At 38.4% G+C, this 24,983-nt stretch overlaps 1 protein-coding gene across 1 annotated transcript in view; it reads right to left on the bottom strand.

Annotated features, from left to right (window-relative positions):
* The window catches only part of LOC138175809 (basic helix-loop-helix ARNT-like protein 2), an 80,590-nt gene extending 58,814 nt beyond the window's left edge, over positions 1-21,776 (bottom strand). The window contains exon 1 of the mRNA XM_069106309.1: positions 21,537-21,776. The gene's annotated coding sequence lies outside the window, so the exon portion shown is untranslated. The remainder of the gene's footprint in view (positions 1-21,536) is intronic.
* Positions 21,777-24,983: the final 3,207 nt, after the last annotated feature.

Raw genomic sequence — 24,983 nt, 5'->3', positions numbered from 1 at the left:
CACAAAGGAAAATGATTCCAATGGAAAGGGGGAAAATGGAAATTGTCTAAAGACATTGAGGTGTATAAACACAGAAATCATCAATTCACTTAAATTTTTAAAAGCCATGTACAGAAGATGGAAGCAAGTGCAGATCTCAAAAGTCTATCTTTTTGTTCAGCAAAAAAAGTTTGTATTTTTTTTTAATAAGTATAGCATGATCTTTTAGAAATAGCTCCAAATGGGCAGAGGCTGGTAAGGCCAAGAATAACAGAACAGACTTTTTTTCTTTCCAGAGTTATTTTGGGAAATAATGAGAATCAAAGAATGGATAAGACTGTTGTTTGGAGTGGAAGAGATAAGCAATCAGTCAACAAGTATTTATTAAGCACTTGCTGTATGTTGTACAAATATGAAAATGAATTTCTACTCTCAAAAAACTTTTATTTGCTAGAAAAAACAATATGTACACAAGTAAGTAAAAGTAATGTATGTATATTGTGTGTATGTGAACAAAATAAATATAAGGTGATTTGAGGGGAGGTAGGAGGACTCAGGAAGGGCTCCTGTAGAAGGTAGTTCCTGAGATAAGCTTTGAAGGAAACTGAGGACTATAAGAGGGAGAAGTTAGGGAGAAATACATTCTAAGCATGGAGAATAGCCAGTGTGAAGGCACAGAGAAGAGAGATGGAAGACTGTGAGAAACAGGAAGAAATTCAGTGGATCACAGAATGTGTGAAGGGGAGTAATATATAATAAGGCTGTAATGGCAGGTTGGCGCAAGTGTGTGAAGGAGTTTCAATAAGACACAGAGGAATTTTTATTTAACCTAGGGATAAGAAGACACAAATAAGACAAAGGACCATTTCCCAATGGATGAGGGGTCAAAATATATGAACCATTCTCAAAAGAATTGCAAACTATTTACAACTATATTAAATATCATTCCAAGTCACACATAGTAAGAGAAATGAAAATCAAAACAACTCTTAGGTTTCACCTTATGTCCAGCAAAAGGGCAAAAATGACAAAAGATGGGGATAACTAATATTGAAGGGTTGTGAAGAGGCAGGCATGCTAATATACTGTTGGCAGAACTGTGAAGTTGTCCAACCATTCTGGAAAGCAGATTGGAACTATACTAGGAAAGTCACTAAAATACCCACTGACCCAGAGAGCCTCCTACTAGGCTACAGGAAAGTTATGTTCTAAGATATATATTTTAACATATTTATAGTAGAAAAGAACTGGAAACAAATAGTTGACTACCAATTAAAGAATGGCTCAAGAAATTTAGTGCTATATGAATTGTATGAAATATTACTAAGAAATGACAAACATGGGGGCAGCAAGGTGGCTCAGTGAGTAAGAGCACCGGCTCCAGTGGCGGGATGACCTGGGGATCAAATCTGGGCTCCGATACTCAGCACCACACCCAGAAATAACTGGCCGTGTAACCTTGAGCAAGTTACTTAACCCCGATTGCTTTAAAAAAAAAAAAAGAAATGACAAATATGAATACAGAAAAGCATGAGAAGACTTATATGAACTGATGCAAAGTGAAGCAGGCAGAGCCAGGCAAGTGATATATATGTCTAAAATAATGTAGTCAGGTCTAACCACCATGACTGACTTTCTATTAAAAAAAAAAAAAGAGAGAGAGAATCATCTATTATCTTTCCCTATTGTCTAGGTATCGGTATTCCACGTACCTTAAACAATAGTCACATTAAAGGATCATAGATTTAGAAATTTGTTGGGACCTTGGAGGTCAGTCTAGTCCTATCCCTTCATTTTATAGATGAGGTCTAAAAAGCCCTTCCCCTTGGTCTTAACATTCATAGCGAGTCACAATTCATTCTGAGCTTTAGCACTCCTGATGCTATTCTTTTGAATTCATCTTCAGTTACCAGTCCTTAGCCTCTCCTATCTTCTATATATTCCAGCAGATCTATGATCTCATCAGTGTAGGTATCTGTATAGCCTGTAACCCATCCATGCTTTTTCACTCATTTTTTTTAATCCATGTTCTTCCAAAGCTCTTCCATAGATGACTCAATTTACTGGAGGTCCTATCTTGAGGTTCTTTTACATTTCATGGCTATCAAGTTTATCATTTGGGAAATCCATTTGTTATCCTTCACTTTCACCACATGAATAGTCCACTTTCTTAGCTGATCACACATTTCCTCAATGAGATCCCTTATGCCACGTACATAAAACTTATCACTAGAAATATACCACAGGCAGCTTCCACCCATCATGAATCTCTCCCTTGTCCTTTGGGTCACTGACAACTTTGATTGTTTGATGCTCATTATGTTTCAAGACTCACAACCATGGACCATCTCAGGCTGCACCTTTGTATCTATAATATATTTTCATGTATATCTTATTCAAATCTATATTAGATCATGCTTCACATTAGTTTCTTTAGCAGCTCTCTTTTTCTTAGACCCATCAAAATTTTTTGGGTTTACATCCTTAGAATTTCTCAAGTTAGTAATAACCATGAGAAAGAATTTACTTCCTTGAATTAAAATGTCTAGTTCAGGGGTAGGGAATTTGTGGCCTTAAGGCCACACGTGGCCCTCTAGGTCCTCAAATGCAGCCCTTTGACTGACTCCAAACTTCACAGAATAAATCCCCTTAATAAAAGGATTTGTTTGATAAAATTTGGGCTAAGTCAAAAGGCTGTACCTGAGGACCTAGAAGGCTATATGTGGCCTCAAGGCCGCAGGTTCCCTTCACCTGGTCTAGTTCACCCTGCTTATTATCAATACTGAGCCCATTTGGATTTTAATTGTTGGCACTTTTCTTAGTTATTATTCCCTCTGAATTACTGGGTCCTCTCTACTGATAACTTCCTCCTCTTCCTCCTTCTCCTCTTCCTCCTCCTCCTTTTCTGTTCTTTTCTTTGCATCTGGCTTGGCAGATACAGAAGGCCTGTTTTTTTCTCCTTCCCTTCCATTTTGAGTTTAAATTTTTCGTGATTAGAGTTGAAGGGCTGCTAGCAAATATATTTTTACTCGCTTTTGTTAGGTAAAGATTATATTGCCAATCAAATTTTTTTTTAGATATCTAGTTTTCACCTAAGATCTTCAGAACTTTAAAATGAATCTGCTTTTACATAGAAAGCTATATAACCACACACATCACTAGAATAATTATCAGACAGATGCACTAAGAATGGAAGGAGACAAAATGTACTCCATTTTTAAGTTTTAAAAATATATATACATTTGCAAAAGACTTACATTACTCTGTTCAAATACAAATTTGGAATTACCCCATTTTTTCTTTAAAAGTACTCATGTGTATCATATATGCCATTTCAGGAAAATCTGGTAAAAGGGGAGACATCAAAATATTAACCTATTTTCCCCAGAAAATGAATTATAGGGAAAACTACAATTCTGAATTATATTACCTAAATAAAAACTATTTTCCTTTATCCTCCCTTCTCTCTATACAAATATGCTAAAAACAAAGGGAAGCAAGAACATTAAAAGGGAATGTTTGTTCTATAAAGCATGAGACCACTTGAACAAATAAAAGGCCATTATATAATGGTCAAATTGCTTCCAATACAACGGATCCTTTCTGGCAGCATTAAATCAGGATAGAATCATTCTACTAATCTACAAACTCCCTTTGTATATTTAGAAAACCAATTTGTTTTTTAATGTACTTCCAGTGTAAGTAGCCAGGGAGGAGTTTTTCTATATTTCTTAGACAAAATCAGGACAGAGAATTGCTTGATTTTGACCACACACAAAAAATAAGGTTATTCTCTCATGCTTTGAATAACAGAACATTTATTTATTTTTAAGTGTTAAAGGAGACTGTGGTATTGCAGACATTTTACTTCCAACTATTAGATGGCATGCACATTACATACTCCCTAAACTTTATTTTTTAAAGAGAGACAGAGAGAGGGAGAGACAGAGACAGAGAGTTGGAGAGGGAGAGAAAGGGAGAGGAGAGAGAGAGAGAGAGAGAGAGAGAGAGAGAGAGAGATTAGAATAGATTACAGGTTTTTAACCTGGGCTCTGCAACCCTTGTTTTGTTTCATCAATATTTTGACAACTGCCTTTTAATGTAATTGCATTTTCCTTTGTGATCCTTTGCAGTACATTTTATGTATTTTAAAATATTATTCTTGGAGCAGCTAGGTGGAGCAGTGAATAGAGCATTGACCCTGGAGTCAGGAGGACTTGAGTTCAAATCTGGTCTCAGACACTTCACACTTACTAGCTTACTAGCCATGTGACCTTGGGCAAGTCAACCCCAATTGTCTTGCAAATATATATATATAATTCTGAGCAAGAGGCCATAGATCTCACCTAAATAGACCAAAGAGGTTTATAACAAACAAAAAAAAGGTTAAAAGTCCCTAGATTAAATGATGTCTCAAATCTCTCTAGGCTTCCCCCACACTCCCCAACTCTCAATTCCTAAATTTTATAAATTGAAATTCGATACCTAGTTCACTCTAGGATTTCCCCTTAAAGACTCAACTTTAATTTTCTTTCCTAGAAAAGAACTTCTTTATTTTCCTCTAGCAGTAAACTTGATTTTGAGATAATAAATGGAATTGAATCAAAAAATAAGCAAACCAAAATCTAGGAAAGGGAATTGTGTTAAATTAGTAACAGTCTCAGCCAGTGTGAGGGATTTGTTTGCTACAGTTATCAATTTCAATATATCATGGGTCCACATAAGAAATGAAATGGGAATTTTGGGGGGAGTTTTACAGAAGTCACAGATGACATGTGAAGGCCAGCAGATGATACCGAAAAGTTTAGAAACTCAGAAATGCATAAAATATATTTATAGTATTGTATATTATCAAGAAAAAAAAAGAAGGAAATTAGAGAAGCCAGAAGGCTTCTCTGGTACAAGGGGAGGACCAAAAAATTTTATGCTTTTTTTTCCAGATCCCAGGGGATCTCCTAACCCCAGTGATGTGGAAGGGATAACTGTATTTTGACATGAATTTCTTTGACAGAACAATGAGTTCCTAATTGTCATTAGAGAAGCAGTGGAAAATGAGCTAGTCTCACAATTAATAAGAAAAATGCAGGTAAGAATACATTTGGGGACCACCTCCAATATATGTAAAAAAAATACTCTGGACAAACTTTAGAGCTACAGAACCCACAAAGTGACAGAGATAATCAAATCTCCCACTGAAGGCATTCCGAAAGGCCAGCAGAAAGGGTCTATTGCACCAGGCTGGGAGCCAAGCGCAGTTCCACGTGAGTGGCAGGATTCTGGCCTCATGGCAGCCCCAACCAGTGGCGGCCAGAGCAGAATTCAGGAGGGTGAATCACCAGCAACTGTGGTGGTTTCCAGACTTCTCAACACAAAAACACTAAAGAGAAAGTAAAAGGTGAGTAGGGAACTCTGTTGGAACTGAGTGGAGAAGAGCACAGTCCATCTGCCCCCTGTCCCCGTAGTGGGAAGAGCCAGAGACGCAGTGGCTGGTGTGGTTGCCTCCAGAGCTCCTGGCCTGCAGATTTTAGGGGGACCAAGAAACCATTCAGAGGGTAATCGTTCTTGCATTAACCTGCATGGATCTGAATCGCGGTCTTGGGTGGTGGTCCTGGGGTGTGTGACCAGTGTGCCAGAGCTTGTGGGTGCTGCAGAGAGGGCATCCTCCTAATAGCTCTGGCAGCTGCAAAAACCCCAGCAATTTGGGACACTGCTCTCCCTATTCTGGAAGCCGAGTTCTACTGTGGCAAAGAGCTCAAAAGTCAAGTAATTGGCTGGCAAGATGAGCAAGCAGAGGAAGCACAATCAGACCACAGAATCCTTTCTGGGGGGGCAAAAAGGATCAAAACATGGAACTAGAAGAAGACAATGAAGTCAAAACTCCTGAATCAAAAGCTTCCAAGAAAAATATGAATTGGTTACAGGCCATGGAGGAGCTCAAGAAGGATTTTGAAAATCAAGTAAGAGAAGTGGAGAAAAAATTGGGAAGAGAAATGAGAATGATGCAAGAAAATCATGAAAAGGGAGTCAACAGCCTGCTATGATTTCATTATAGAGACAAATCCAATTATCTAACAATTACCCATTAAAGTCATAGTTCTGTGTAAAAGAATAATACATTATTAGCAATTGTACTAGGATCTCAGCATGGAATCAAAGAGCAGTAAACAGTAGAACATTTTTTATCAATTGGATCTCAACACACTTTTAAGCTTAATTTGAATCATTAACATTTTATCTAGCACTTTCTCAAGTCTAAATAATCAACAAAACAATAAATCAAACCCTGATTTGTAGTATTTGTTGAATTTCCAAGGTAAAAATACTCAGAGAGAAAATTTAACTGTCAGCTCTTGCTAGCTGGTTTAAGCTGGCTCCACCATACTATTGGTTGGAAGGAACCCTGCACTTATGTTTCATTTAATGGCATTTCTTCCATTTCAATACATAATTCTAGGCCTATCCTAATGTGTAAGTAGGGTTGAAATCAGTAAGAAAACATAGATGGACTGTGATTTGCACTGGGAAGCAGGAGGTTCCATGTTGATGACATTTTTCAACCCTTTACCAAAAGTTTGGTCCAAAGAAACAAAGAGAATCTGTTTTCCCCTTAACTGAAGGTTTGTCCTAAGGTGGTCCCCTTTAATGGAAGGTTTGTCTGAAGAATGGGGTTCACCTGACCAAAGATTTGAAGAAGGAATAAACAGAATCAGGCTGTACATGTGCTATAATGTTCTTATTCATTCTCATTAAGCCAGAGAATCATGCATGTCATGGGAGTCAGAAATTAATTCTGAACTCAGAGGTAAGCAAGCTGAAGGAGACTCTTCATACACTTAGGGCAATCCCAACTCAAGATGCCTGTGTAAAACAAAACTATAGTCTCCATATGTGTTAACCATAATATGAGAAAGGAATTTCTTAATAGGATAGGCTATAAATACAATAAGAGAAGAGAATCTCAAGGTGTTGACTGAATTATAGATCCAGGATGTCTCTGTTTCTTTTTCCATTAACAAGACATAATATAACAGAAGAAAAGTCCCATTTCTACATCTGCAGATTTCTATCACTATGGATGCATCAAGAAACCTAAAAAGAAAGATAAAAGTTTTAAATGGCTACTTGTAGCTATTTAGCCAATTAGAGACATAAAAATTTTTAATGGCTACATTTCCTCATAGGAAACTTTTATTTATAGTATTTTATTCAACTTTTATCTGTCTAACTAAAAAAGGGAAGTTGAGAGAAAGATAGAGGCTAGCGGTAGTCTATTAGAAACACCATCATGACAATATATTTACCATATCAAAAGGGAGAATGACCAATATTATAGTTTTGGAATCAGACAAAATGGCATTATTGAAACAACCATGATTATCATGAAGAGATCAAGAGATGGTTTGGTCATTAGTGATATAGTATATCATCAAAATAATATAAGCATTGAAGAATCAGATGATGACCATAGTGGTAAATGCCAGTATTTATAGAATCAAATAATCTCAAAGTTGAAAGTAATGTCAAAAGTCAACCTAACTGCTTTTATGACATCACCAACGAGGGGCAATTTAGGTTCTACCTCAAAAGCCCCTAGGAATGTGAATTTGAAACCTATTACTTTCTGATGGAGCCTATTCTGTTCCTGGACAATTCTAAGGACCCTTCAAGTACTGGAAAACTGTTATGTCTAATTTTGATGTTTTCTTTCCAGTTTATTCAACTGAACCTCACGTGGAATGGTCACTCATTTCATCATTCTTGTCCTTGTCTTTAAAATGTAGCCCATGTAATTCAACGCAGTCTTCTAGGGGTGGTCTGACTGCAGCAGAATAGAGTATAACCATCACATTTGTTGTACTATACACTACAATTATCTTAACAAAGTTTAGTACAGCATTTGAGGTTTGGGGCTGACATGTCACACTATGCATTTTGAATTTATTTTTCATTAAACTACCAGATTATTTTCTACATGAAATGCTCTCATGCCATGCCTATCCCATACTGTACTTGTTAAAGTGATTTTTTTTTTACTCAAGCACAGCACTTTAAATTTATCCTTAGCAAATTTTATTTTGAAAGGCAGCTTGACATAGTAAATGGAAAGCTGACATGACACCCAGGAAGATCTGGCTTCAAGTACTGCCTCTGACACATACTGCCTGTGTGACCCTGGGTAAAAGTCACTTAACTTTTCAGTGGTCCCAAGCAATTCTCTAAGACTAAGTTTCAGAGTAGGTGCTGACCTTCATTGGTAGAGGGAGTTTCCTTATTAGGATGAAATTATGAGTCCATCTGCTATCCCTAAATTTCACCTTCTTAGACTCAGCCATCCTTCTAATCTCTTTTTAAATTTCAAATATGTCATCAAAGTTATTTGTTATCTTTCCCAATTTTATGTTATCTGCAAATCTGCATGCATGCCTCTGATGCCTTCATCTAAATCACTAAGATAAAAATGATGAAAGGGTAGATACATGCAACATTCCACTAGACTTCTTTCCAAGTTGACATAGAATCACAGACTAAAGACCATTTGGGTTTGGCCACTTGACCAACTTCAAAGTTACTTAGCAGTACAACCAGCTGGTCCACCTCTCTGCATCATGTCCACATGGGATAATATAACTTTCTCAAACATTCTGCTGAAATTCAGATACATTACATTTATTGCATTTTCTTGCTCTACCTGTCCAGCTACCTTAAAAAAAAACCCAAACAAAATGAAATGATGTTTTGAGGAAGCTATGCTCAGTGGCTACCATTTACATTTCTAAATGATCAGAAACCATTCCTTCAATAAAATATTTTTTACTGGTAATTGAATGACTGGCACTTCTTGCTGTGAATTAAGGAACAACCACAAAACACATTTGTAGGAAAATATTTTTTGGACAGGGATTAGAAAAGCATGCAATTTTCAGAGATCTACGTTATAAATTATAGATTTCCTATTTTAGTGTAGGATGCCTATTAAGTAATATCCCCATGAGCTCTGACAGGAACATTAAGAGTTTTTAAATTATTATATCTATATATGCCCTCATTAAATGCCAATTATCATTACTATAGGGCATATGACAGATGATCTGAAGCACACATTAAATTTCAGCTTACTTTAAAAATAGTAATTAGAATAATATTCTCAGGAATTTATATGGTACAATTCTACCGAGAAGCACTGTGGTACAGTGGGTAGAGAATCAGCCTTCGAGTCACAAAGATCTGCCTCTGACAAGTACTGGGTATGACCCTGGGCAAGTCATTTAGCCTCCTGATACCCCTGAACATCTCTCTAAGACTATTGAGCTGCAGATCAAGCACCCATATGCAATGGGGGAGAGAATTTCCTCATTAGGAGTGCCTCAAATGGATGAAATAAAAAGTCTGGGTTCATAATCCTTTTAAGGAGTGGAAAGAATTTTAAGATCTTATATATCCTTAAAACATACTCTATGGGAATAAGGTACCCTAGAAAAGGATAAAGAATATTATCCTCATTTTACAAAGTCATCAAAATCCAAACTAGGCAAAGACAAAAATAATTTAACTACATTTAACCATAATTTAATTCCAAGATAAGTATAAAAATGATAATAGCTGATATCACACAACAATTTAAAGTTTGCTAAGACATATTCATAGATGTTCTTTTGTATGATCCTCACAATGAACACCATTTGACAGATGAGAGGACTAAATTTGAGAAGTGTTTAATGAAGGATTTAAATCTTCAAGTGTAGTGCTCCCTCTTCACTCTTCCTTAACTTTTGCTAAGTTCTACTGATTCAAATATATGCAGGATGCCATGTATCATCCGTATCAGTGGGGTTTTTCCATAGGCAAGCACAAACAATGAACTCATTTATCTAAATCAAAACGATCTACACCCACTTCATTAAAGTACATGTCAAAATACAAGTTGTGAGACTCTATGAAAAGATAATAGGGACCACTGACAAAATTAATTAATACAGGGAGTCCCCAAAGTCTTAGTGCAGTTTTAAAGTAACTAAAATCTTAAAGACTACACTAAAAATTTTGGGATGCCCTGTATTTATTAGTCAGTCAATTTATGTTCAAGATGTTCCATTAAATCTATGAATTTCTAAGAAAAATTATTTCATAAATGGGGCATCTTCAAAATTCCCTTTGGAAAAATGCTTCATGATTCATAAGAATGTGTGCTAATCTGAATAAAAGATGATTATTCTTTAAGGATCAAGAATGGAAAAAGGAGAACTTAACATTGGATGATAGATGTTCAATTAAAGAAAGACAAAGAAAATAAATCCTGAAACAAAATGTTGTAAGGCAATTACTAACCACTGTAATAATCACAGTTAGAAATGCCCTCAATGCTCTTCCTGAAGAGTTAGTTACTTCATGCAAACTTTTGGGATCATAGTTTGAACATTGGAAAGGAATGTGGAGGTCATCCATCTAATCTAGTCTCCTCATTCTACAGATGAAGAAGCTGACTCTGAAAAGTTAAATGACTTGCCTGTGGTCATACAGGTAGTAGAGTCAAGTTTGGGAAGGGTTCAACCAAGGAAGCTTTATTATATTTCCCTGAAAATTGGGTTTGATACTTTTCTAGTTTCCAGAGAGACCTGACACAAAAGAGATGGTATTTCTACAATGTAATACTTCTTTGCCTTCAAAGAGGCCATGAGCACATCTGTTGGACTTTTTATTTATTTATTTGTTTGTTTGTTTTCCTGGTTAGCAGCATGTCTATCATGTAACTTTGGGAGATCAAGAAAGATATAGCCTATTCCTAGTTGGAGAATGTCAGGTTGCAAAATTCTAATAACTTCTATCAAAATGATTAGATAATTGGCTACCTGACTTAATTCAATCGAAATCTTCCTCAGTGGATTATACCTACTTACAGACCAGAACCTTGTATTCTCTGCATGTCTACCTCTTAGAAAGGTCATTATTTTTTGCATCTGAATTACTGCAAAATATATCTATGTCTTTGGTATCCTTCAGTGATTACAGCTGGTTGTCTTCATTTATCCCCCCAGATTGGAAGCATGAAATGATCTAATTTAATGATAGTTTTTATTTAGAAGAAAGTTCCAAGTCTTAAACTAAGAGATGAACATTCTCTGATGACCATGTACATATGTGCTCCATGAATCAGATCAGGAACATGTTTAAATATTCTGGGAGCTAAATTCCTTTCTATTTATAATCCTCCATTATACAATTATGCTGGATGTGGAGTGTGTGGGTATTTTCCTTCACTTTTTGTCCCTCCCTGGTTTTATAGGAGGATTTGTATGTTCAATCTGAGCTTTTCTACCTACCTGGCACATGTGTTCACCCACAAGGTACATGAGGGATGGAAAGAAATTTTTCCTTATGATGGTATAACATAACTCATTATGTTTCAACAGCTTTGGATAGCCCAAATGTCAACCCCTCACCAGCCTGTAGTAGTGAAAATAAATGAAACAATTCTCATGAAACATTCTAAGTTTCTCAGAGAAAAAAATACAACATAAGTAGGTGGATTTTAGTGGATTAGAAGCAGGCTTTTTATGGAAGAAGAAAGAACAAGAGACAGTCAAGAAAGAAGAATGAATATAGGAAATAGGAAGATTGCATCAGGCAACTACCTGATTCAAAAAAGCCTTTGCTTTGTGGCTCTCTGTCTGACCAGGAATAAGCTACATATGTCCCTTCTAGGTGATATGACAGATTTGATGCTGGAGAGAAACACACAAAAAAACTGAATGCATTCATCTTTCCAGAAGAGGTAAACAGTAATCACACTCTGGGTCTATCTTACCTTCTTTCATAATTCACCATGTTACAAAATAGACCTAGGAAATAATGGTCCAAGCCCAGTTTGTGCTATGGCTAATCAATCGACAAGCGTTTATTAAGTACCTACTATGTTCCAGCTATTGTGCTAGGTGTAGAAGATACAAATACAAATGAATTACTTCTTTGATACTTTAACTTCCTTAGTCAATTCATTTCAACAAATGCTTAAGCGCCTGCTTCTCTCCTAGCTCCAATCCTGACTCTCTTGTGTCTACTTCTGTGCTCAACAGCCTTGTTACCCTGAAGGCACATCCACCCTAGCATCCTCCTCCCCAGACTGGCGAATTCCTTCTCAGGACCACCATTTCAGAAGGTACCCAGGCCATTCACGCTCTCTTCTGCCCTCTCTTTGCTCTGGACAACCCACCTGTGATTCTATAGAAAGTGATTGTATAGAAAACAATAGGTAAAGAAGAAATGACATTCTGCTGCAATCAAGGAGTGGGATTTTAAGAGTAATGCATTTTAAATTAAAATTAAATTACAATTCATCATAGTTAATTTGAAAATCATTATTGTTACTGGAGAGAAAGATGGAGAGAAGATTTGCTGATTTTTTAGACAAATGGACAACTGCATCTACAAGGTAGTCAGGTCAGCACAAATCAGCCCCAAGAATGAAGTGAAAATATTTAATAATATAGAATATAATAAAAACATAATTTTAAATATAAATTTATCCTTGAAAAATCTTGTAGCATTTCTTTTCTATTCACATCTAATATAAATGTAGGATTAAAGGCACCTTGGTCTAGGGGACAGTGAACTTGGCTGGGAGTACCAAAGTCTTTGGTCAAGTTGCTGTGCCTGATTTATGCTTTGAAGGAAATTAGGGACTCTACGAGGCAGAGGTGAAGAGGAAATGCACTCCAAGCACAGTGGATAACTTGTGCAAAGTCATGGAGGTGAGAGATGAAATGCAGGCCAATTTGGCTGGAAAATGGATTGGATGATGGAGAGTAATATGAACTAAGGTAGGATAGAATCAGATTGTACAGGGCTTTCAATGACAAAAAGGGAGCTTGCTATTTTATTCTAGAGGCAATTAGAGCTATACGCTATTTCAGCAAGGGAGTGACAAGGTCATACCTATGACTTAGTCATTTCACTTTGCTATCTGTAAGCAGGAGATATCGGAAAAGAAGAAGATGAGGACGAGGGCATCTTCCACATGGTGGTGCTAAAAACTTCTTGGCAAGCAATCTCCAATGGAAGTGCAGCAGAGGCAGAAAGGTGTAAAGATAAAAGACACTTTCGTTGTCACTCTGGAAATAACTATATTAACATTGTTGTAAAATGCTTATAAACCACACTTTCTTTTCTAATATTTTAAGCTACAACATAGACTTTTAGTGAAGATGTGTGAAAGACAGCTCAGAAAAGAGACTGGAATTAAGGAAACAATTATCATAGCCCAGGTAAGACGTAAAGAAGGTATAAAGTAGAACTTAAATGTTCTAGGTTTTATCTTAAGTCAATAATAAAAAAAATATTTGCTACAATAGGCCTGGTATACTCTCTGATGTCTCGTTGTATCTAAAGACTGGGCTGGGTTGCACTAGGCATTTCAAATATTATCTTATTTGGGTCTCACAACAACGCCAAGAGGTAAGTGCTATTGCTAATAGCAAGGAAAGGCTCAGAGATGTTAAATGATATGTCCAGGGTCACACAACTACTAAGTAGTCTAAGGTGGGATTTCACCAAATGGATTCTTGGCTTCCACTCTAGAATTCTATCCATTATGCCACACACTCACTAAGAGGTGCTAGTCTTTAATTTGGTGGCTAAAGAAACAAACAACCCAAAATTTGTCTTGATAAATGTTGATTTTTCATCTTTGTCTACCAATATTTCAGTATCTATAATGCAAAACAAGATTCGTGCCATCTTATTTGTCTACAGAACTGGATTATTTTATTTCTGGAAAAAAAAGGTTTGGAGTTAAAATTGGGGAGGAGTATGAAATATTTCAGTACAAATGAGTATTAAGACTTGAACCTCTAGATATGAGCTCTTCTAACTAGCTCCCTTCCAACTGTGATAATTATTACAAAAACTTAATGGTTATTAATTTTTTGTTTCTCAAAAAATCCCTTTTAGGGGTGGCTACGTGGCTCAGTGAATAGGGCACTGGCCCTGGAGTCAGGAGGACCTGAGTTCAAATCCGGCCTCAGACACTTAACACAAAAACTAGCAGTGTGACCTTGGGCAAGTCACTTAACCCCAATTGCCCTCCAAAAAGAAAAAAAATCCCTTTTAAAAACTTTTTCTTCTATACCTTTTTTTAAAAGTGTTCATACCTAAATTCTATACCTTTGAGCCAAGAAAAATATACTTCTGCAGTTTTTGTGGGAAGAAGACAAGAAGTGATTTTAAATCTATAACATAACTCACTTGTTGGAAAATCAGCTAAATAGTATTGATGGGGAGAGACTGTGGCACAATGTACATCCAAAGTTGGCTATTATCTAAGCTGTGAAGCTTTGGATGCCACTAAGCTCAACAGACTCAAAGTAATTTTCTCTCATTTTGGTGACTGATGTGTGGATGACAAGAGAACAAAACTATCTATGACTCAGAAAAGTGGGTATGACATCAAGAGATCCCTAAGGCATAGGTTCTATTTGCTACCTCAATCCAGAAAGAGCTCAGGGCAAAGAACAAGGAAGCCAAAGGAAGATTCTTGGCAGTGAATGGTGAGAGACAGAGACAGAGACAGAGAGAGACCGAGAGAGGCAAAGAGAGAGACAGAGACAGAGAGACAGGGACAGAGACAGAGAGAGACAGTATTAAAAACTGCTCTGCTTATCCATGACAATTAATCACGTTTATACTAACCTTCATGATTAAAAACCTCCATTAAAGTCCTACTCTGATGCTTTATCATGGGAGGAGGATACCTTGGCTTCCTAATGGCTGTACAGGACTTAAAGTACAAGCTGCGATAGATTATGCCAAATTAGAAGCACTTCAAGGACAGGTTTAGGGAGAGATATGTACCACCAAGATGGCCCCAAGATAATGAATACCTTAGCTAAATTGTGGAAGATAGTCTGCCAACTCAGAGAGGGGTTGTGATCTGTATTGGTGGAGGGAGCAACCATACCAATGAAAACATGGATCTTTGAACACAGGTAGCAAAATGCAGAGAGAAATAATCCACTAATCACCCTCTGAAAGAAACCCCAAAAGGGAAAAAACCAGGAATGTCACAGCCCAAATCCAGAGCTCCCATGTTAAACAAGCAAATCTGTAAGTATCTGGGGGCGAGGGGGCCGGGTGGGGTCAGGGAACAGTTCCAGTACCAAGAAAATACAGTCAGGATCATACAAAACCTAAAAAGTTCTACTAAAGATAAGAGGAGATTTTGGAATACAATATTCCAAAAGACAAAAAAATAAGTTTACAATAAAAAAATAACTTGTACTGCAAATCTAAGTATAATCCTACAGGGAAGGATAGAATAGAGGGCTTTAAATCTTTTCTAATAAAAAGAACAGAGTTGAGTAGAAGCTTTGGAAATAAAAAGAAAAATCAAAAGAAATCTAGAAAGGTAAAATTAATTGAACAATGGGAAGGAGTTACATGATGAGGTAGTGTCAATATTCTAAAAGGGGGAGAAAAAACAGTATCCTTTCAGAATCTTAATATCTTCAAATGCTATCAAGAGAGATTCATGAGAAAAACAGAGGACCTGAGCATAGATTGGTTTTCTTCTGAGGGGTTTAAAGGAGGAAAGAGAAGTATGGGTAAAAAGGAATACATGAATGTAGAAAAGAGGAAAGAAGGGGATAGAACTTGCTATTTCTTTTTTTTTTTTGCATTTTGGAGGGCAGTTGGGGTTAAGTGACTTGCCCAAAGTCACACAGCTAGTTTTTGTTGTTAAGTGTCTGAGGCCGGATTTGAACTCAGGTCCTCCTGACTCCAGGGTCGGTGCTCTATTCACTGCACCACCTAGCCACCCCAAACTTGCTATTTCTTATAACTGAAGTGCATGAATAGAGTATATAAACATGGAGGACAGGATGGGGGGGGGAGTAGGCAATCAGATTAACCTCATGCTTATCTGAAATGGACAAAGCAGGGTAGACCATGTGCAAAAATCATTTGGTGCAGAAATACATCAAATTCAACAGGGAAATAAGTGGGGTAAGGTGAAGGAAAATGTGAGGGCGAATAGAAAAACAAACTTCCTAAGTGTGGAGGAGGATTTTCTTCGCTTCTGTGGGAGAGAAGAATCTAATGGGAAATGGGTGAACAAACTTTAGTATATGAATATAATGAAATATTATTGCGCTGTAAGAAATGACAAAAGAGACAATTTCACAGAATCTTTTGTAGTGTGAACTGATCCAGAGTGAAGTGAGAAGAATCAGGGCTACAGTTGATACAAGGTCATCAACAGTAAAGAAAAACAACTTTGAAAGGACAAATTTTTACCAATGCAATGGCTAATCTTGTCTCCAGAGGACTTACCATGAAACAGTGCCAACCACATCCTGACTGAGAGGTAATGAACCCAAGGTCCAAACATTTTGGCAAATATTTTGGACATAACCTCTACATGGAGCTGTTATTGTTCAGTTGTGTCTAATTCTTTGTGACTCCATGGACTGTACTGTCCAAGGGGTTTTCTTGGCAAAGATACTGGAATGGTTTGCCACTTCCTTTTCCAGTGGATAAAGACAAATAGAAGTTAAGGGACTTGTTCAGGGTCACACGGCTAGTAAATATCTGAGGCTGGATTTAACTCAGGTTTTCATGACTCCAAGCCTAGCACTCTATCTCCTGAGCTACCTGGCTGCCTCCTATATAGACTAGTTTTGCTTGTTTTGTACGAGATTGTTTTTTCTCTCAGTTTTTAATGGGAGAGGGGTAAGGTGGAGTTAGCAACAGTGATTCCAAAAAAAAGAAAGAGAAGTGATGGAAACTTTTTTTTAAATTGTGCAACTTTCTTTCAACAGAACAAAGTTGAAAAATAAGCACAGATTAACAGGATAGCTTTGAAACTAATGGGTGACAATTATGAACTTTTTTTTAAGCAAATGATATAAAATGGACATGCATAGGTTTTTGTACAACCCTCTTTTTTGTATTCTGCTGTGTATAAGAAAATGTTCTGCATTTTGCAAGTTCAGAATGAAAAATTGTTTAAGATTTATAATTACAGAATACACTGTCACACTTGACCTTCATAATGATCTCAGGTAAATATGGTTATCCCCATTTTACAGATAATATTTATATAATGTTTATTATGGGCTAGGCACTGTGCTAAGCACTTTACAACTATAATATTATTTGATACTTGCAACAATGCTGAGAAGCACATGCTATTATTATCTCTGTTTTACAGATGAGGAAACGGAGCTCCAAAGAGATGAAGTAATTTAGCCCTTCCAATTTACTAGCTATGTCATCGGGGACAAATCTTAATTTCTTTGTGACTTAGTTTCCATATCCGTAAAATAAGCAGGGACTGTTGCATTTTTGTCTTTGTATTCATAGCTCCGAGAACAGTGCTTTGCACATGATAGATATTTAATATATCTTTGTCAAATTTGTTGCTGATGATGACTAATGACCCAGATTTTCTTTGACCTTTAACTATCAACAATAAAAAGTAGAGCTCAATCAAGTAAATAGGTCACATTTTTTTAAACTAAAAGTAATGATTTTTTTTTCTAACTCCATCCGTAATTCTTTTAACAATATTTGCAGGGAAGAGCATTTTAATCAAGTTTTACAGCACAGGCAAATATTGGGCGTATTCACTATGACATTTTAGAGCTTTTCATTCTGTTCTACAGCTCAAATGCCAGCAAAGTTTATTTTCTTTGTGTTTCTGTGAAAGATAATCAGAGGCAGCATGGTGTGCTTAGAAAAGGCATTGGACTGAGTTGGGAGCCTGAGCACTGGTCCTGGCTCTGCCATTTTTGAATATTTGAGGGCATCTCCCTCACCTTTCAGGGTCCCAGTTTCTTCATTTGTAAAATGAAGGACTGAGACAAGATTTTTTTCAAAGGTCTCTTCTTGTTCCAAGATTTTGCCATTCTGTAATGAGGGTGTTCTAGTTTGACTTGGGGAATGCGCACCAAGGCAGAAACACAGGGGATGGATCCCAGCCAGGAACACACGTTTATATAGAGTTAATTAAAATGGCTTCTGATTGCTGAGTCATGAAAAAAAATGAATGTCAATCACGGCAATTACAAATCCACAATGCAAAGTGAAATTCTCTGAAACTTCAAGGCGAAACCCAGAGGAGATTAGGAGAAAAACAGAATGAGTAGGAGGGGCAAGACAGCTCTGTCTCCACTGGATTCAAGGCCCTCTCCTACCACCAGGAGATGGCAGTTACTCGGCTCTCCTCGATGTTGTCTTGTCCCCGATTCCAGGAATTCGGAAGTCATTCACAAAGAAGACACTCACCCTCGCTTGGCAGAGTGGACGGTCCTTCTATTTTTCTTAAGTCTGTCAAATAATGTTCTCAAATGAACTCTCTACCTGTGGTTTCCCCCAGGGATTTTTGTTGACTAGAAAGATTCCTTACCTAAGGCAGTCCTAGCACAGAAGATGCTTCCCTGCCCTCCTGGTTTGGGGGATTTTTTTTTTAGACTTTTACCAAGAAGGTCCTAATAAGGCTATTTAGATGTAATGATAAATTTAGTACTTTGGTAGATGGGATAAATGGAAATAGATTCCTAGAATAGGGACTTGGTAATAAGGAACTACAGATCAGAACTGCCTTAAAACATTTTTGTTTCACTCAAACTGATGAAATAGAAAAGTAGTCTGAAAGGGTTAGGTCGAGCTAGACCATTAAGATTAAAGGTATTGTTTTAGTTTATCTTGAGTGTACTTGTCATGTAATATAGGATGGGATTAGAACTGTGATTTCATTAATAAGAACTCCTGGGTGAGGAAGAGCTCTCTCCCAATGCGAGTCAATATTTTCTTTGAAATGTACAGTTTTACCTTGGCCTTTGAGTCAGGAGGACATGAGTTCAAATCTGCCTTCAGACACTCACTAGCTGTGTGGCCCTGGGCAAGTCATTTAACCCTAACTGCCTCCAAAATTAAAAAAAAAAAAGAAGGAAAGAAACAAAGAAGAAAAAAAGAAAGGTATAGTTTTAAAAGGTTGTATAGAACACTAAGAGACTAAATGATTCACCCAGAGTCACCCATATTAGGGATGGGACTTGAATCCAGACAAGTTTTCTTAGATCTGAGGCTGGTTTTTTTTGCTTCTCATGTAATATATTAAATTATGTATAAGGATCATATCTTACCTAAACCTTTTATAGTCTTAGTTCTTAACTTCTCTCTATCATATTTGTTGTTGTTCATTCATTTTAGTCATGTCCAACTCTTTGTGACCCCATTTGGAGTTTTCTTGGCAAAGATACTGGAGTGGTTTGTCATCTTCTCCAGCTCATTTTACAGATGAGGAAACTGGTGTAACATGAGGAAACAGGGTTAAAACAGAGTCACATAGCTAGTAAGTGTCTGAGGCCAGATTTAAAATCAGGAACATTCCTCCTGATTCTAGGCCCAGTACTCTATCTACTGTGCCGTATGTCTTCACCAAAAAACAAATAAAAAACCTCAGACGTCCAGTTCAGTTCTGAGTCTTGTTTAAAGTGGCAAGTGTAATCTGCCAAGCCCAGGGGATCTGTTGGAATCTGCAACAGTCCCACAGAGAATAAACCAATTCTGAGTCATGTCTAATGTGAAAGACTCCGGGAAGGCTGATGAGTTACAGGGCTACTTTGGATGGCACAGAAGTTCAACACTAGGATTCTACTTAGCACCAGCCCAGGCCTGCCCAAGAGGGGACTCAAGCCTACAGGCTGGCCTCAGAACTGCCCTGATATCTCATGCACCATCTCAACACGGATGATGAAGGATTGAGTTGGATTTGTTTGGCCTTCTTAGAAATACAGTGCCTCAATTAGGTCTCAAGGCATACTCCAGGCAGTAGATCAATTTAAAACAGGGCTCTGCAATTCAAAGAAAAAATGGGGCGGGGGGAGGAATGGGAAATGAGATGCAATCTGGCTTACTTCATTCAGTCTCTCAGAAGGTTGAACTCTCAAGTATTGTAGTCACCAACCCACTGTTTATGTATGGTATTGAAACTTTTTTAAGCTAAGTCAGAAGGATCATTTTAAACATGTCCTAACTTCACATTTCATTTTCAACTAAACATCAATGCTTATTTATAATGAAAATAACTTAGCTAAAAGGTACTTTGTCACTAAGGTTCAATTGAGGCCATATGATTTAATCTAGAATTTCTGCTCATCTGGATTAGCATACATTGAAAGAATCCAAATGCCCCCTGGATTTGGATAAAACTGGTTACATATTTTCACAAGTCTAGACAAATATCTTATCAGGAGACCAGTCTTAAGTAAAAATAAACAGGAGCTATAAGTTAAGTAATGGTTTATCCCCTTCTTCCACAAAATACATGGTGAGGTACATTATGATGGCGGGAATTTGGAAACACTAGAAGACTCCAAATTCTCATTCTGAGAATGCTAATAGTTTTCTCTTCTCACAATCTATTTTGGCAAATAATTGAATATGTTTTATTATATTAGGTAAAGATTGTAGAAATCTAATCGCCTTTGCCCAAATATTTTTCCTGCAAATTCCCTTAATAATTCTTTTTATTTCTCTGGCACTTAAGTGGGAGACACAATGATGGTTCTACCATTTTCAATAACAGACACAACAGACAGACCAAGGACTACTATAAATAATTATACTAAATGAAAGAAAATTTCGTGTAACAGAATGTTCCAGTGGTCCTGGGTTCAAATTCTGATTGTTACTTCCAGTCATTCAACCTCTCTGGGCTTCAGTTACCTCAACTATAAAATGGGAGAAGGGATTGAGTAGGTGGCTGCTGCAGCTGTAAATCTATGACCTCTCCCTTTATAACAGGGGTGTGTGTGTGGGAGGGGAGGGGTTTCTTGGGGCAGGAGAGTAGAGGGAAAGAAAGAGTTTTTCCGTTTCTTTTAAGGAGTCTGTGAGCTACTCTCCTGCCTGTTTTTCAGTCTCAAAGTTGGTTAGTTTCTGGAGCCAGGAAGAGAAGAGAATGCTGTCTGTTCTTCCTATGCTCTGGAATAGCAAAAAAAAAAAAAAAAAAAAAAAACTTTTTTATGAATGATGATGGCAGGAGGCCAGAAGAATCCAAGTAGACCATTCAAAATGACAGGCAGAAAGAGGGTAGTAGGCAGGAGATCGGTGACTACAGATTTGCTCTGGAATAACGGAACGGATTTTCTCATAGAGCTCTATCCTGGAGGCTCTTGCCTTAAATCTACAAAGTGGTTCCTACACAACTTCCATCGTGCCTCTCAGGAATGTATCCTGCCACCCGTAGCACCTGAGCCCAAAGGGGCAGCCTGTGCAAATAACAAAATCAGAGCCCGTTTCCCCTTTTTGAAGGAAGAGATAAATGCTCGCTAATCAGTCCCTCGTCCTCATCTGCAGCAGGTATCCCAAGGAGCGACGTGAACATGCAAGCTGCTTGCATCCCCAACAGGGCAGTAAGAGCTTGCAGCAGCGGCGGCGGCAGCGGGTCCCCCAGCTCCAGGCAGGTGGAGGGGGCTAAGCTCTCCGATGCCCCCCCCGCCCCGCCCTTCCTGGGAGCTGTGGGCTCGCCCCAAGCCCCCAGCCTGTCTCACTTAGGGACTCACCTGCCGCGGCAGCCTCGGCGGGCTGGCTCCCTGCAGCCTCAGTCTCTTCTCCCCCAGCCATAGCAGGGGCCGGCCGGCTGGTTCTGGAGCCCTCGGGCCGGCGGCATGGAGGGGCCCCCGCGTCCGTCCCGGACGCACCCGCCCGAGGAGGCTTGTCCGGCAGCGCGGCGGCCGCGGGCACACCTGCGGGGCTGCGCCGGGGATGCTCAGCGGTCGCCTCTGCAGCAGGCAGCCCCTCTTCCTGCCTCCCGCCCTCACTACACCAGCCACTGGAGCAGCCGAAGCTTCAGACTCGCCTCGCAAACCTGCCGGGCTACTGAGCATGCTCAGTCGGGCTGCCCGGCACCCGTTCAAGGGAATCAGAGGATGCAGACTCCACTAACCGGGTTTTAGGGGTAACTGGGAGAAATGTGGAGGAGGAGGAGAAGAGGATGGAGCTGGGGGGCTGGGGGTAGAGGTGCCTGCGGCAGGAGCAAAGTCTTTGAAGAAGAGATTATAGAGTCCAGGAGCTCAGGAGCTAGAAGTGTGACGAAAGATAGAGACAGATCACAGATGTTTTGCAGACTAGGCAGAGAGGGTAAAGGGGATACAAACTGGCAGCCTTGATCTCAAGATTAATGCTGCCCAAAGGGCTCACACTTAGAGGCATAGGGTTTAGAAATGGAAAAGACTTGGGGCAGCTAGGTGGCCCAGTGAATAGACTACCGGCCCTGGAGTCAGGAGGACCTGAGTTCAAATCCAGCCTCAGACACCAAACACAAAACCAGTTTGTGACCTTGGGCAAGTCACTTAACCCCAATTGCCTTCTCAAAAAAAAAAAAAATGAAAAGGACTCTAAAGATCACGTAAGTCCAACCTCCTTATACTTACAAATGGAGAAACTGAGGGGCAGAGGGGTTAAGTGACTTGCTCTAAGTCGCACAAACTAAACAGCAGAGGTGAGACTGGAAACCCAGGTTTTTAAATCCTCGATTCCAATGTCCTTTCTACTGTGCTGTATTTTATATCAATGTATGAGTGTTAGAAAATGAAAATTTTCAAAGTGGATGCCTATCCGTTGGGGCTAAATCAGTTGTGGCTCAAGATTGTAATGAAATATTGTACTGTGAAAAGCAATGAATATGATTAAAATGGAGAAGGACAGAAAGACTGTTCCTGGGCAGGAATTTCTGGGTTCAAATCCAGCTGCAGATATTTACTATCTCTGCAACTCTGGGCAAGACATTTATTCTCTCTTTGTCTCAGTTTCCTCATCTGTAAAGTGAGGGGGCTTAGACTTGAGGGCCACTAATGTCCCTAAATCTATGATCCTATGATGCAAAGTGAAGTAAGCAGAACTGGGAAAACCAAATACACAAAGACTACAACAATGGAAATGGAAAGAACTACAAGAACAAAACATTAAAAATTTAATGCTAAGAATCTGTAATGGCCATACATGGCCCCAGAGAAGACTTTGGAGAAGGCGCTTTCCCCCACACCCTTCTTTACAGAAGTGGGAGGTTATGGGTGTGGAATACTGGATAGAATGTCAGTATTTTTTCAAAACGTGTGTTAATTTTGCTGAACTATGTTTTTCTGCTCTTTTTTTTTAAGTAAAGGATGGTTCTCTGTGAGGGGGTATATGGCTAATGTGAGACCTAGAGCAGCTGCTATGAATATGCAGGTGTATTCCCAGGGTTGAATGGCAAAATATAAATAACTCCCTTCCTCAAAGATGAAACCAAGATATTTATTAAGATACCAGAAAGCCAGTTCCTCTATGGTAACAAATAAGTTTATACACATCACCAATCCAGGGAGCACCCGCATCCCCAAGCCTTCCCTCCATTAGGCCTTCCCACAAACAAACTCCCCTAGGCAAAATTCCTCCCTCTCTCACTCACACTAGCTGCTCTGCCTCACTCTCTCCTAGCTCCACTGTTCCTGTGCCATCTGTTCAGCAAACTCCTCCCACCATGGGTTCCTTGTGATTCAAGCTGTGGGCTGGGCCAAAGCTTAAAGCAGATCACAAGGGCCTATTAAAGGGCAAGACAGATCTTCAAATTCCCTTAACTTTACAAGGGGACAAGAGATACATTAGGGAGGGTAGGTGAATCAAAAACAAAAGATCAAGAAAAAATTATTTTAAAATTAAAAAAAGAAAATGTTTCTTTTTTAATAGTTTAATACTTTGGTCTTATTTTTAAGTAAAAAAAAAACAACCCAAAACTTTTGTTTTTACATCTCCTTTATTTCTAGATGTATCTCCTTTCCTCCTACTCATCGGAGCCTTTCCCTATGCTAAAGAATAAGAAAGAAGTGGAGGAGGGAAACTGGCAAAATTAACCAACACATCATTTGATTCAGAGAATATATTTAATATTCCACAACCATAGTACCCCATCTTAGCTCAAAAAGGCCAAGGTCTCCCACTGCATATGGGGCCATCTCCAGTCATACTGATTTATATCTTGCCACTGGACCCAGATGACTCTGGAGGAGAAAATGAGGCTGGTAACTTTGCATAACCCTGCCTCTCTTAAATCCAAGTCACTTGCAAGTCACAGCACAACCTTCCAGATGCTATGGTCTTCTTGCAGAAGGAATGACAAACAACAACAACCCCATCACTGCAAAAATGAGAGAGAGGTTCAGAGAATGACATTACTTACTGTCTGAACTCCCATTGAATTTGGCATCCAAAAATAAAGTCACAGAAGTATAATGTAAAGGCTTGGATTTTCAGAACTCCATAAAGAAGAGATAAAGGAATGGAAAGAGTACTTTAACTTGAAGATTGCAAAGGATTGCAAGGATGATACTATGGGGGCAGCAAGGACCAATGTAGTGAAGCTGAAGTGCAAAAAGTTGGGTTTAACTTCTAGCTTACCTATTATATTTTATATAATAATGATATATAATTTATATAATAATTATATGTTATATGAACATATATTCTACATAATTATATAAATATATAATAATATATAATTACTTGTTAATTGTGTGACCTTGGACTTAAAGTTTCTGGGTTTAACTAAGTCTAGACAATGTATAGACTTTGTGATGATTGTGACCCTTGTGGTAATAAAAAAAAAATCTTTTGGGAAACTTTTCTGAATACAGATGGCAGTCTACCTCTGCTTTGGACCCACATCCATTATTTCTTTTTTTTTTTAATCCATTCCACATGTCTGGCTGGCTGTAATGGGAATGTAAATTTAAAGATCTTCCCTGCCCCTAGGCTAAAGTGCATCTGGAGCCTGGGGTAGGAGGCTTGTTTTTCAGTAGGTACTTCTTGATTGGCCAGTGAGTCAATAAGGTTGTTACATTCTCTGAGCCAGGAAAAGGCTATATAAGCCCTGATGTGTAGCTTTGTTTTGGGGCTCACTTTGAGAAGTGTTCTGTGATTTGATATGGATTCTGGGAAGCTGTTGTCCAGAGCCCCCCGGCTTTGAAACCCAG

Source organism: Petaurus breviceps, unplaced genomic scaffold, assembly GCF_028583685.1.
Source record: "Petaurus breviceps papuanus isolate PSGF00001 unplaced genomic scaffold, PetGlider_PUasm1.0 79, whole genome shotgun sequence".
Taxonomy (NCBI): Eukaryota; Metazoa; Chordata; class Mammalia; order Diprotodontia; family Petauridae; genus Petaurus; species Petaurus breviceps.
Note: the sequence above shows the minus strand (reverse complement) of the source record. Positions and strands in the feature narration are given on the sequence as shown.